At 34.9% G+C, this 13653-nt stretch overlaps 1 protein-coding gene across 1 annotated transcript in view; it reads left to right on the top strand.

Moving 5' to 3' along the window:
* CSMD1 (CUB and Sushi multiple domains 1) overlaps positions 1–13653 on the top strand; it is a 1073346-nt gene that overhangs the window by 554825 nt on the left and 504868 nt on the right. The gene's annotated exons all lie outside the window — the stretch shown is intronic.

Raw genomic sequence — 13653 nt, 5'->3', positions numbered from 1 at the left:
TCTTTGTCCTTCCTCTTATTTTCCTCCATCTGCCAGAGTTATATTTGTAAAGTACCTTATCAGTGAGCAGGTAATTCATGCTACATATTTGAACTTGGTATAAGAATATTTTCTGATGTTGTGTCTTGAATGACATAATGGTATTGTGCTTCAACAATGGAAGTAGTGGGCAAAAGTCAGCCTGAGTAAAAGAGGAATATAGACAGCTAATAGTTGACATCTTATTCTAAACAGGCTGTAATTCAGTCTTACTACATGCATGTATGCAAGCATTATTCTCTTATGTTAGCTATGTTAAAGCTGTTTGCTTAGCAGTATTAGGCATTAGTAATTGTAACACTAAATCTACATTCTCTGTGCTAAGTAAAAGAATAGTTCTGCCTGTGGGAATGGATTAAGCTGTGGAACAGTTTGCATTATGATTTCTTTGCAGCCTACATATGCAGGTTTTTCATCCTTTTAATCTCTGAGAATGTCTTGTACTTGACATATGCACCGTTGCTATAAAATTTAGCCTAGAAAAATGTAGATCTTCACAGAGATGACTGGTGGTTATTATCTTCAGAATGCCTTTCTAGAGATAGGAAGCAATACCACTATTATTTTGATGTCATAACAGGCTAGAGAGTGCAATATATTAATAATTGTGTGGTAACTATACTTGGCAACTATGTAAAAACTTTGGTTGAAAGTCATCTAGATTTATGTCACTGATGCCAAGATGTCTAGAACATATCCTGCAAACTAGAGATTTGGCCCATCCAGGAGGGAATTTCTCAGACGGGGGAATATCATGCCATTCATCCAGACCTCCCACTGGGGCATCCTCATTTGATATGCTAATTTGTAAGGTCTGTAAAATTGCATACATGATCTATTGTGTGTGTACATTTTGGCACATCCCACCTTGGCGAAGTGGTGCACCACAAGGATCCTTATTAAATACCAGGGTAAAAACTCTTTATCCCTTAACTGTGTCTGGCTCTCAATTTTCTAAGACCAGGAAAAGGGATCATCACAAGATTGCTCTCTAACATTTCCACATGAGTAAAAGTTGTGTAAGGGCAGTCAGTGAAGCAGCTTGGTATCAAATTAAATGCTCCTGTCTGTCTTAAAATGTGTAAGTACCCCCTTGCCTCTCACTCATACACAGATATGCACAAAAATCATCAAAGAAAAGGTTTTCTTCTTAGGGCTTCTAAGGATCAGAAGCTGAAATCTTGAATGAGAAGAACTAATGGAATTTTTCTACAGAACATAAAACAATGTCCATTTGATTTTGTGTAAGTGACTCTACTAGACAGTTTATAGCATATCTGTGCTTTTGATTTCTGGTAATAGATGAAGTAGAATATGAGCAGAAGGCATTGGAAACATTCTGCACTGATCTCATGCAATATTGATCAGCTTAACATTGGAACAGAGATATAATAAGAATTTTATTTCTCCTAGACTTCAATCTGAACATTTTTTGAGTTTTCTGTGGTATGTTGGAGATCATTATTTAGCACTGATCACTAAAACTTAGATTTATTGTGTGTTCCTATGATCATAGAATCATAATAAAATTTGGGTGGGAAGGAATCTTAAAAGATCATCTACTAATACCCCTTTACTGTGAGCAAGGACATCTTTAACTTGATCAAGTTGCTCAGTCCTGACATTGAATGTTTCTGGGGATGGACACCCACCACCTCTCAGGGCAATCTTTCCCAGTGTTCCTCCACCCTCACTGCCAAAAAATGTCTTCTTTATAAGTAGTTTAAATCTAACTTCTTTAAAATCATTACTCCTTGTCCTATCAAATCAGGTTCTGCCAAAAAAATCTGTTCCTATCTTTCGAATAAATCTCTTTTAAGTACTGAAAGGCTGAAATGAGATTTCCACAGAGTCTTCTCTTTCCAGGCTGAACAGCCACAACTCTCAGAGTTTTCTCGTATGAGAGGTGTTCAAGCCTTATCATTTTTGTGGCCCTTATCTGTATTTGGTTGAACAGGTCCATGTCTTTCCTGTGCTGAGACATGGAGCTGAATGTAGCACTCCAGCTGGGGTCTCACTAGAGCAGAGCAGAGCAGAGCAGAGCAGAGGGGCAGAATCCTCTCCCTTGCCCTGCTGGTTATGGTGCTTTTGATGCAGCCCAGGTCACATTTGGCTTTTGGGGCCATACAACATGAGCTCAAGTCCAGCCTCACATCCACCAGCACCCCCAAGTCCTTCATGGCAGGGCTGCTCTGTTCATCCCCCAGCCTGAATTGGTACGAGGGGTTGTCCTGACCCGGGTGCAGCACCTTACTCTTGGCATTTTTGACCCTCGTGAGTTTTCCATGGGCCCACTTTTTGAGCTTGTCCTGGTACCTCTGGATGGCATTCTATATCAGGTGTGTCAATGTCAGCACACATTTTGGTGTCATCAGCAAACTGCTGAGGGTGCACTTTATCCCACTCTCCATGTCATGGATGAAGATACTATGAACAGTACTGGTATCAGTGATACCAGTGCAGGATTAGTACAGGATCAAAGTCTGGAGAAGCTACGGGGAGTTTTGTAAGAAATGTTTAAAGGATTATTGGAAAACTTGGAATGAAGCTACACATTCAGCTATATTTAAGCCAGAACAGTTACCATAGCGACATTAGAGCATGCTAAATGTAGTGCATTCTGTAATATGCTAAAATCAGCTGTGTGTTTAAATGGGAAGTTGTTCCATACTTAAAACTAATGGTCTAGGAGTGTTATCATCTAAAAATGTGACTTTTTTAATTGCTCCCTTTTATCGTATCTGGCATCATATCAACAGCTCTAGACATTAATTCTGTATTAGAAATCACATATTCCATTAGCATGGTCTGGTAACTGGGATTGTTTTTTCTCTTAAAGGAATACTTGCTGTAGAATAAGTGGGAAAAGACACATATATGAACACTGTAAAAGCTAGAAAGAGAGCAATAGTTAAGAAAGTAATTTCAGACTTATTATTCTTTAGCTTTTTAATGTATGATGTAATATGTCTGGATTACCCTCTCCAAACATATGAGAGAGGTTAGAAGCAGTTCCAGCATGATTACATTAAAAACAGGATGGACGCGTTTTTTTAAGTAAAGCAATGGAAATGCAAGAACAACTGGAATCTAAAAGCTGAAGGAAAATAATCTGATATATCTATAAAATATGTGTATAAGAGATGTTATGGTAATTATATAGATTATACATCTTACACCTATATAATAGCAATATTTTTATTTTACTTATATGCCACACATATTTCTAAGTCTTCTATAAGATGTTCAGTTACATTTTATATAGTGGATCATTGGTTTGTTATCCAATGCATTGGTAAGGAAGAAGAGATTTGTTTACCTTTTTTTTTATTTTCAAAATCATTCATATGGTCCATCCTAATGGAATTAGTTTATAAAAGAGTTAAGAGATATTATTTATTTTATGTACATGGTTAGAAGGTCTAAAGCTATTCAAGGATCATTTGTTTGGGGATGTTTTGTTTGTTTTGTGTGGGTTTTGCTTTTGTTTTTTTAATTAGAGACCAGTTATATAGCTCCAGATCTTGAATGAATATAGGCAATCACATTTTTAATTCTGCTTTGAATCAATAAAAGTGTCAACAGGCTTAAAAAGAGGAACATCAATGCAAAATGAATGTGAAGGACATAAAAAAGGCTTTTTAATCTGTAAAAAAGTATAAATATTATCAGCTAGACTGAAGGTGAAAGAAATCTTTCTGAATTTGAATAATTTGCTTAGTTTGCTATTACATAAGGAGTTTTAAGTGTAAAATAAGTTTATTTTGAATTAGCAGGCTATTACTTGCAATGCCACAAACAGTGTTTGTGGGACCATAACAGAAAGACTGCCTCTGCTATGTATGAAACCCATCTCCAAGCCCAAATAGTTAGTCTTTTGGGTCTGAAGGGCTCCTATGTTCTTAATTATTAGAATATTAAAAAAATAATAATTCTGAAAATTGACTATAACTTATTAAATACTTCCAAACATTTCCCTTTAGAACGCTGCATAAGTTATATGGTACTAAAAATTGGACCTAAAGAGAGTATTAAGAAGTATCTTAAGTATCCTAAAATCCAGACTTTAGCTGAACAGAGTTTTGAAATAGAAATCTATTACTTAGGGAGGGCATCCCATTGAATATCCCTTAGTCTTTCCCAAGACTCCTTCTTCAGATGGAAGTTTGGGGTTTTTTATTACTTGTAGGTTAGGTAAACCTATGCAACCACATGGACATGGATAGGACCAACTTAGGCTTTTTCATGCAAGTGTGGCTTGGCCATAATTTTTACAAGATCATCAAATTATCTTAGGCTGTTATACATGTCTTGTGTGCATGAAAGGTGATTATGATACTAAGAATAATTCTGCATCTTTTTTTTTTTGGTGTGGAATCCTAATTTTGAACAACTTTTGCTCAAAATGTTTTTATCTTTGACCTTACAATACTGATGTTATCTTACAGTGCTTCAATTTAAACCCAAAATTAATATCCTTCACATTTTTTTCAGTATTTGCCAATGAAGGAGAATGAACTACACTTTGTACTTTTTCATCTAAACTAATTTCCTAATACTATTTAAAATTATCTTTAAGGTTATTCTCACTTCCTTATAAATCATTTCAGTGTCATAGCAAAAGGACATAAAAATGTATGTGGATATGAGAGTGATTTGGAAGCAGCACTAATTAATTGCTATAATCTTGGCATTCAATTTGACATAAGTACCTGGAGTCATCTGAAACTCGCTTCTTGTTTCTGTGTTAATGAATAATCCCTATAACACCTGGATACTATTTTGTGTTTCTTAGCTAAATACACTAGTTCAAACACTCAGTTATATTTCAAAATAGTAGGATTTCAATTTGCATGCTTTCTGTCCTGTTTATAGAACTGTTGTTATCTTAATTACCACTCTCCTTGGGAGAGGCCTGTAGCAAAGTAGTGCATGAGGTAATGGAGTGGTCTAGATCACTTTTTTGATAGACAGGTATGGAAGTAGAGCCAGACATCGGAGCTGAGTGTTTAGCTCAGAATTACATAATTAGACAGCTAAAGAGCACCATCTATTGGTTTGCTTTTAAAAGATTTATTGCTTGTGGATCACCTTCAGTCAAGTCATTTTACACCAGAAAAAGGCTTGGGACATACTTGTGCTGATCTAAGGCACTATTTTTTCCTTCCTTCTCCATCGGGGGAGAAAAGATATGCCATGGCCATACAACAAAGGGAAGGCAGTCAGAGTCTAGCTTCTTCGTTTGAGGAAACTATTAGATATTTATTAATTTATGTGTAATTGCTTACATTTTTAACCTCTTTAGAGATGTCATGACCATCATTCCTCTATTTTTTTGTATCACCTAGTTTTTGAAAACTCTAACCTTTCTCTAGCTTTTAGCTGGATTTCCCCTGTTAGCTGTTTTGGTTAGTAAACCAATAAGTATAAGATTCTGTACTAGATAACCTGTCGGACTGACCTGCCATGAACTGGCTTTTTTTTCAGGAAAACAAGTTTCATGGTTGCCTTCAAATTCTTGCTGTTGAGTTTCATGTTGCAAAGTTTTCAGTTACCATGAAAAAATTACATAATCTATGACATGTGAAAATTAACAATAATGTTATCTAGCACTTGAGCCTAACCTATTAAACATATATAGCAACACAAAAAAAGGTTTAAAACTGATTTACCATAGAGCACTATACAGTTCCATACCTCCAAGAAACATTGGAAGGACAAAGAAATTTTAATGTGAGTGGCTAATATAGATTGTCTGCCTGTATGAAGAGTTTTTTTAAGACTGAAAAGATTGTGATCTTGACAGAACATTGCAGACTTTATTTCATAATACATTTTTTACCTGATTAGAATGAAATTTCTGTTAATTAAATACAATTTTACTGACAGATTTAATCCATGCATAATTCATTCAAACTTTTGCTAGAGCAGGCATCATCAGAAGGGATTTATATATTGAAAACTGAATAAGTGACAGAAAAATCCCCAAAATAAGTAATATGGCAAACACTGTGTCCCTTTAAAAGGCTCAGTGGAATACACCTTTTCCCCATCTCTGAGTTCTGTCAGTTGCTGCCTTTGGTACTGATGCTTGTCTCTCTGGGTTTCTCCAAGCTGTTTAATTGTGGGCAATACCTCTGCTCCCACTGCTCCCTTTACTCCCACAAATGTGTCCTATTTCTGTGTCCTCCCTCAGCATTTCCTGCTTTGTTAAGTAGTTTAAGCTTAAAATCTGTTAAAATCTATCCCAAAAAAAGAATAAAAGAATGGCCAAATGATACCAAACTTTCTTTTTTCCTTTTTTTTTTTCCCCCAAATGCTTTAGCAATAATCAAAATGGTGTATCAAAAGTTTGCAAACAAAGTGCTGAACTTGAGTTCCTGTGGAGTTGTGTGATTCTCGAACAGAATGTCTCACTGATCTCAGAGCTGTTAAGCACAGTCTCATAAAGGATTATCCCCACTCACATATTAGGGAATTTATATAGAAAATTGGCAGAGTGTTTTGCATAGGCCATCAGCTATGTATACTAAACATGTCATACAGGCAACTGGTGTACTCTAGTTCTAAAATTATTGCTCTCCAGAGTATTTTAAAATTCCCTGAATGGGAAATAGCAAGTTTTAATTCAGTGTCTATAGCCAGTTCTTCTTTTTTAAAAGCAGTTGCTAAACCTAAGCATACGCAGATAAACAGTTTCTTCACTCCTACTATTTTCCTATAATAAGAATTAATAAGCTGATATCATCAGTGATATATCTTGTACTTGGCTATATTTATCAAAATCATCATGTTCCAAAATGGATTTTCTTTGGGCATTTAAAGGCCTACTTGAAAAATTGAATTATCCACAGTTGTAAGTAAATTGTTAGTAGGCTTGGAGAAATACAGTGAACACTGCTCAGTATCTTTGGAGTCCATGGAAATTTAAAGAAAAAAAAATGTGTGGATGAGACAGGTAGTGAACAGTTCACCCTCCCTAAAATTTTTATGGGAGAGAAGATGAAACCTGACTATAGTTAAGAAAGCAATGCTGCAGGGAAATTGGTATCTTAAGACAGGGTTGCTCTTGTTTCCACCCTCCTGGGCATTGTCTTCCTTTTGCTTTCAGCATCCCAGTGGCATTTTTAAAAATTATTTTGATACAGGGTAACATGGTTTTTGTGGGTTTTTTTTAAATTATTTAAGTGTATATTAAATAATGTAGTATATAAGGAGATGAGCTCTGATATTTGCAGTGATGAACCTGAAGATTCTAATTGTTGAAATGGCCATAACAAAGAGAAGAAAAAGAGTTTAAGTAGTGGTTTCAAAAATAAGCTGAAATGTAACATCGATATTTCTATGTCATCTCTGAGTTGCTGGCATTGCACTGGAAGGAAGGAAGTGTTGGAGGGAATAAGGACCATGGTTTTCCTTCTTATCATACATTGTGTGTATTTATAAATAGATAGATAAGGATTAGATATAGATATTGACTATATAGATGATATAGATAGATATAGGTATAGATATAGATGAAATAGATAGATATATATATAAACAGAGATATAGATATTGATATAGATATAGATATAGACAGAGACAGAGACAGAGACAGAGACAGAGACAGAGATAGAGATAGAGATAGAGATAGAGATAGAGATAGAGATAGATAGAGATAGATATAGATGATATAGGTATAGATATAGATAGATATAGGTATAGATATAAGTATAGATATAGGTATAGATATATGGATATAGATGTAGATATATGTATATTATCTTCAGGATAATCTGATTTTTAAAAATCTATTGTATAGAGTCCTGCTGCAAAGAAAAATCTCAATAAATATGCTTAGTTTATGATAATATCTCATAGAAATCTTGCAAAACTTCTTAGGCTCGTATTTGAAGCAAGCATGTATGAAATGCATCACTTACCTCTTGTACTTTATAAAAATACATATTAGTATCTGTATGCATAAAAGTATGTTGAAGGTTTTTCAAGGACTTTGACCTTAAAATCGATAGGAGGGTAAAAATACTTCATGCTAACATTAGTGACTGAACTCACATAATCTCTTGCCTGTGTTAGCTGTAATGACACAGGGGCCACTTAGCTGTTAACACCAGCATGTGAGTCCTGTATGGACTGAGAAGTACAGAGGCACTAAACTGATACTTAAGTCACAGAACACTATTGCTTTCTTTGCATCTATTAATTTACAGTCTACTGTGCTGAAGATGCATAAAGGCTTCATTCATAGCACATCACAAACTGACAGGAACATAAGAGTGAGAGAGCTCACTTAAGGAAGCACTGTGACCCACAGTATGATTTTTCTACTACATTTAAAAGAACATAAAAAGCACTAGATTTTTAGATTAAGTATGTGATCATGGTTTAAATACATTAAAAGAGAACTCAGATTGCTTAAAATACCACTGCTTAACTATCTTTCTAGGGTTTCAGCATGGTCCTAAAATATCCTTCTACTAGGTCTGTTGCATTATTCTAGAATATCTATACCATTAGCTTTATTTACTCACAAAATTCTTGACATTGGATTCAGGAAAATGTTTTCATTATTAAACAGTCCATACAAATGTAGTCAGATTAGAATTTTTTCTTGGAAATATTTATGAGTTACTAAATTTCTTGGTTTTACACAGTATCTATCCAATGCAGTCAACCTGAAAAGTAAAACAAAACATACAGATATTTTGACTTCTGGAATGTTACACTAAATTCTTCTCCCCACTTCCCTTTTTCCCTTTTGCCATACAGCACTGCCAGGGATTCTAGCTTTGCATGCAATAATACCTACTCAAAAAAAACCAAACCAAACCAAACCAAACCAAAAAAAAAAAAAAAAACAAAAACAAACAAACAAAAAAACACCCACAAAAAATCCTCAAAAAACAACACAAAACAAACCAACAACCTCCTCCCACTCAAAAAACAAGCAACAAACAAACAAACCAACCAAAAATAAAAACCAACAAACCCACAAGCAAACAAAAACCCAAACCAAATGGAATTTAACCAAAGCTTTCCAATCTATATTTCTTTTGAGGTCTGTATTACTGCATGACAAGTAAAAAATTTAATGGACAAAATCTTGCTGTTAATGTGTGTCTGCGCATAAATATGAAGTCTCAAACTTGTAGAAGTACTGCAGTTCAGTTCATCTGGTCAAATCACAACTAACAAAGATCAATATTGGGACTACTAGGTCATTCTGGAAAACAAAAAAAAGACAGTTATTCCCTGGACCTTAGACCAAATTCTAGTTTTGACACTGGTACCTAGTTTAGCAATAATATCAGAAAGGAAATTAATCATGGTGTAAATAGAACCAGTGAGAATGAAGGATGGCAATTTACCAAACCACTCTTTCAAAACACTGTAGTTTTCTACCTTATATTTCAAATATATTAGAATTTTAATATTAACTATCACTATTTTCTGAAAGATACAGGGGGTTTTAATACATCTTGGGATTTTTAACATATGCTTTCAAACACTCAAGTATATGAAAAATGTTTGGTAGGAATTAACATAGTCACATGTATTTCCAGCATATAAAATTATCTCCACAATTATTCATCAAATACTAAGAGAAGAACGAAATTTTATGATGCAAAAAACAAGTATGAATATAGGTCTGCTTTATTTTTTTTCCTAGATGTACTGAAAGTTCCTAAAACATAGTGCATGACAACTAAAATATTTGTTAGTAGTTTGGGTTGTTTTCTTTCCATCAATATATACAAAAGTAGACATATTCCTCCAGAAAACTCTTCCTGAATTTCCACTGCAAGTTTTTTAGGCCAACTACCCAGTAGTTTGTTGCATGTTTTCTCTGCTGAGACCAGTGCTGTGATCTACAGCAGCTCAGAGTAAACCTGCCAATGAACTGTTCTTGCAGTTAATAAATACCGTGGCCCCTGGTACCTCTGTTTAGTTAGCACACAGAATGCATCAATTATTTCTTCGACTCTAAAAGAATGTTAAATTGAATTTAAATAACATGTTTATTGATGGATAGTCTTTTTTGAATGCCTTCACAGTAGGCTAGTGATTGGACTTAATGGGTTTTCTGCAGAGGTCTGCACTTAGAAAATACTGTGCTGTATGTATCTCTGATCTTTTAAAGTGGTAGTTGCAGCACAGAAAGTTTAGATATGATGGGTAGTGGTGACTGAGATATTGTTTCTGTTTATCCAGTTTCCCAAATGGGCAAGGGAGAAGATAATCAGTGGGGAAGGCAATTTGCCATGAATAAAATAAAACACAAGGATTTTGCTAGTTTCGCCAAGCTTGAGGCAGCACCCCAATGAGGAGTGAGAATTTCAAATATAAACCATCTAAACAAAAATGGAAGTACTAATGGTTCCTTTCTAAACAGTGGATGCTGATGGGCATATTAACTGAAAAACTATTCTGTATTATGACAAGATTGGCAAATTATTCCATCCCACTTTTAATGAAGCAAGGAGAAGGGAGAGGGAAAAAATGCAAGTTTTCCTCACCAGAACTCATATGAGAAAAAAATATTTTTTTTAGAATGATGCAACCCTAATATTAAAATATTTTGATAGGAAACCATATAGTAAAATATTATGTGAAGACTCAGTAATGCAGTGGATTATTTAATTCTAAATTTATGCAAAACCTCATGTAGAGATATGTGATGACAAGAATAAACTGACATTAAAAAATGCTTGTCCTCACAACCTCAGCAGTATTAGCAGATGAAGAAGGTGCTCCAGCCCTTCAGGAGGGGCCCCTCTTACCTGGTTCACAGTGCAGTTTTGCAATGAACAAGCCTTTTTTGAAGCATGCCAAAGAGGTGTACACAAACCCTATCAGACCAAAATTAGAACACTGGAGACAGACTGTTCACAGGTTTAAAAGGATATTTAAAAAGGAAACGTGTAATTAGAAAAGAATTTGAGCATGATTCAAAAGTGGATGTTTGTCTCATCTGAAAGCATTTTCACAGGTAAAGGTTGAGAGCATCTAAATGCAACCATGCAGATAAAACACCATATCATACCTAGTTAACAGACCAAGGAATCTATGGCTAAGACAAGGAGCCAGAATCTATTTCCACAGTTGAAAGAAGCAATGGCTTTGTTGTTTTAGCAAATTTCAAAGTTCACTTTAAATTTTCCATCTTTTTTCTTAAATTGAGGTGCATGTGTGTCTTGAATTAGTAGAGTAATGAGGGGTAAATTATTATGTACAGCCCAGGGATAAGGTAGGATTTCTAATTTTAATGTACAGAACTTAGATCTAAAGACTGACTATACAAGAACATTCTAGCAGTTCTATCTTCATAGGTATGAAAAAATCCTTCAAAGCAGCAAATCTTATATTTAGTATTGAAGGTGTGGGATTCCAGAATTTGGCATTATTTACGAGGAGAGTTTCTAAAGATGAGGGTTTTAACTGTTCTGCAGAGGGCAGCTATCAAGAGAAATCTTGGTTTCTTAGAAACTGGTGTACAGGTTTTCATAATAAATATTTAGAATTAGCACATTGCCCCCTGGGTAGAAATATGGTAATAAAAAAAGGGTAGTGTGTTTGCTTCAGCTGCTGTGTTTGAAATCAATCCACTGCAGTCCCACTGGGCTGGATAAAGCTCTTAAAAATGTTAATTTTTTCTGTGTACAGTAAGTAGCTGTAAAGTCTTGCAAATCTACATAGACTTGAGAGCTGAATTAATGAGTTTTATTTATATTTGAGATTTATCCATATTTTCTATACTGGTTCTATACTGGGAGAATCTCAAGTCATGGTCAAATTTTAGACACTGATGATTGGTTTTAAACAAAAGAGAATCTATTCTTAAAAAAAATAAAATACACTGCTTCTCAGAAAACTGAAAAAAAAAAAAAGATTACATGTTCAATATAAAAATATTAAAAAGAATTTTCAGGTTCCTGTTTGCTCCAAACATGGATACTCTTTCAGAAACTTTTACTTCTCAGGAATGATAAGAGTTTTCTGTGTGTTCAAAGTATATACAACACGAGTATTTTTTCATTATCATAATCTGATAAATTCAGGCAACAGGTATAATATTCATATTTAGGAACAAGGCATGTCCATTGTAATAATAAACAATTACATGTGTAAATGAAACCATGAAAGTTCTCCACCTGAACAAGAGCATACTTTTCCAGAAAAATACTACATAACCCCTGATTTAGTGTTTCCCAGTCCTTCAGACTGTTTTGTGATCTGTTTATTATCCTTATTGTTAAAAGAAATAGTCTTATTTCCAAGCTTCCACACATGGAAGGTTCCAGCCACAAAGTTCTGTCTTTCTACAAGACTGAAAAACTGTTACCAGACTCCAGTTCCCACTAAGTCCTTGCAAACTGCAATCTCACGTCTTCCTCTTTGATAATATAAAAGAAGCAATTTTGTTTAGTTGTTTAGAAAAACTATATTTTTTTAATTATTCTTGATTTATTTTCAAAACCCCTGCAAATATTCTTGACTGCAAACTGACACTGTGAAATGAAATGAGTATTTCAGTAGCAGATGTTTGTTATTTCCCTGCCACCCTCACTGTTAAGCAGGTTTTTTCTATCGGTCCCCATGTCAGTGTTTGGTTTTATTTGAGTTTTTTGTGGTGTCATGGGGGATATCTCAAGAATACTACTTGAATTGTAAAATTGACCCAAATGATGTAAAATAGAAAAGAAGTGTAGATATTATATTAATTTTCTTTTTTCTGTGAGTTTTATCAAGTTACAACTGGCTAATCTTATCTTCTACCAACCCAGAGAGCCACAGCTCTTATGATCAGACTTTGTCAGGAATTCTAGCAAAAACATTAGAAGAGCTGTGCCAAATCAATCATATGAGAACTTGTCCCCTTCAAGATGGGTAGAAGAGAGCTCCAGTCAAATTAAGTGAAAAAACTCCTTTCCTGTGTTGGGATACATTTTTGTAGACCACTCTTTTTGATAGGTTCTTTCACGAGAATCAAGAACAAATGTCTCTCTTTTTCCAGTTTTGGGATGGATTTTTACATTTTTGTTCTTGGACTTTCATTCCTTTCACCTTAGCATTTACGAGTATAAATCAAATCCAGCTGCCCTTTAGGATTTTTAAAGGTAGGATGAGGAAATGAAGGTAAATATACTGAGAGCAGGTTCTTGCAGAATATGCTCAGAAAACCAAAGATTTTTTTTGAGAACATGAATTTGTATCAAATAGAGGGGTAGAAACATCCACAACACCATGGACTTGCCTATTCTCAGTGTTGAACAAAGACAGTCTATTCTCAATGAGCTTTTCATGAGACTCTAGAGATCTGGTGGGAATTTGTCTTAATTTTGTGGCTGAGAGGCTGTCAGAGGTTAGAGGACAATTTTGGATAAGGCAGCCAAAGAACAGCACCATGCCACTCACTACACCAAGTCTCAAAATTGTTTACAGAGCAAACATATCGGGTTGGGTACATAATGGGAGTAGCTGTCAGCGTCCTCAAGGGCAGAGAGGCCCTGCAGAGAGACATGGCTCGGCTTCCCTCTGTTCCACCTCATGCTTGGTTTTCTGTATCTTGTATTTAATGACTGTGCATATTCCCCCGAGTGTCTTTTGTTT

The sequence above is a fragment of the Cinclus cinclus genome, chromosome 3, assembly GCF_963662255.1.
Source record: "Cinclus cinclus chromosome 3, bCinCin1.1, whole genome shotgun sequence".
NCBI classification, from domain to species: Eukaryota; Metazoa; Chordata; class Aves; order Passeriformes; family Cinclidae; genus Cinclus; species Cinclus cinclus.
The sequence above is the reverse complement of the archived record's forward strand: the minus strand, read 5'-3'. Positions and strand labels throughout refer to the sequence as shown.